Genomic DNA, 1,987 nt, shown 5'->3' with positions numbered 1-1,987 from the left:
TTGCGCATGATGTCATCTATACTATTGAAAGAAACTCAATAGAGAGAATTACTAAAAATTTGCAAACCCTAAAACTCAAAGTAAGAGGTAGGATAGAATAGAAACAAATGTTTTATAGAGGATAATAGAGTTTAACAAACCTTATTGTTCTTCATTCAATAAATTTGGAATTTGGAATGGTTAAATATATGAAATTCAAGAAGAATAGGGAAATAGCCCTGGCAGTGCATAAGTGAAAAACAACTTTTGTTAATTAAAAGTGAATGATGAGTTTAATTTGAATGTTATTGATTTGTGATAAATGATGATTCAAAATATTATACTTAATTTTGGGATGGAATTTGTTGGATTAAAAATAGATAATGATTGGATTTGGTTCACGTGTTGAGAAGGGTTGCAAAGCAAGGTGTAATTATTTTTACAAGTGAGGATAGGCCTAGGACTACTCTAGTCCTAATATGCCTTCGCCTGTGTGTAATGTTGAAAACAAAAAAACTTCAGGGTAGTAAACTGATATTAACCCATAAAGAAGTTACACAGTACGACATCTTGTACAAAGTAACTCATGACGATGATGCATAACAAACAAGAAAATTAAAAACCATAACAGAGATACGATATTAATTAACAACCTAACCGTGAATTATTTGAGCTAGTTCCACACTAGTACCAAAGTACGTGCGTCCATGCACCCACTAATAAGTAAGTGATAAGTGATCAGGTCATCACTGGCTTAATTAATTAGCTAATTAACAGTTTTGTGTGCAAAAGCATCTACAGCGTAAACCCAAGCACCAGCCACCGAGGAAGCCCTTAGTTTGGCAAACAACTGCACAGTTACTCTTACTCACCCAAGTTCCATTGAAGCGGTTACTCTGACTCGCATGTCCTACCCTCAGCAACTGCCGTCCTAATAAACAATTATTCCAAACAAAATATGGTTACTATGCATGCTTATAATCATAATATATATATATATATATATATATATATATATATATATATATTAACCATGAAGTTAGTTAACAAGATCGAGCAAGAAGAAATACTACTGGTGGCCACCAAAAGCAACAGGAAGAAGCATATAGTTGGGAGAAAACGCATGAAATGTTTTTTATGTATCTGTAACAAGTTTACACTTAAGATTTCAAACTTAATTAGGGTAACTTAGAATGATACAATTGATATATATTATATATAAGCTCTTGTAAATTCATACTAATACATCATGGAAGAAGTCTGAGATCTATATGAATCGGGACATCCTAAAAAATAAAGTCACAAATTAAAAAGCTTAAGAATTTACTAACAATGCACATACACTAATCCATAAAATATATCATACAACATATTACAATATCTCATGATGCATTTTCAAGTTTTGAAAGTGTTGCATAACAATTTCATTATCAAATATCTCTTCCTATAAAAATAATCATGTTATCATAAATCCATTATTTTCTTACGATTTCTCAATTGATCATTTAGAAATTTCATATCTGAAAATGCTTTATCACGTGAAATTATTATATGATATATGTACAATTTTTTCACAAACAACTGGGTTAGGGCATACACCCCATGGGCCCAAGGTGGCTCCGTCCTTGGCAAGACCTCACATACTATGCAGAAAAGTGACCGAAAAATATGAAAGTGTTTTAAGAAAAAAAATGTGGAAGAGTCATTTAAATGTTATCAAGAAAATATTAATCTTTAAGGACTATTTCTTCTATAATAAAATAAAATAAAAATAAATAATTAAGTCTTTGCTTAAAAGTTGGTTAAGCAATTTCGAACCTTCTTCTAATTTTTTTTCTTGTGCATCAACCTCACCTTGTGTTACGTTTATTACCACTGGTTTAAAAGGCAAAAGAACTTAATACAACAGAAGGTGTGGACAAAAAGGTACATATGAAATTGGCAATGTGATTTAAATAATCTTTGTGACACAAATTAAAGTAATGTGTTGAATCCAAGTACACAAAGT

Source organism: Malus domestica, chromosome 11 (assembly GCF_042453785.1).
Source record: "Malus domestica chromosome 11, GDT2T_hap1".
NCBI classification, from domain to species: Eukaryota; Viridiplantae; Streptophyta; class Magnoliopsida; order Rosales; family Rosaceae; genus Malus; species Malus domestica.
Note: the sequence above shows the minus strand (reverse complement) of the source record.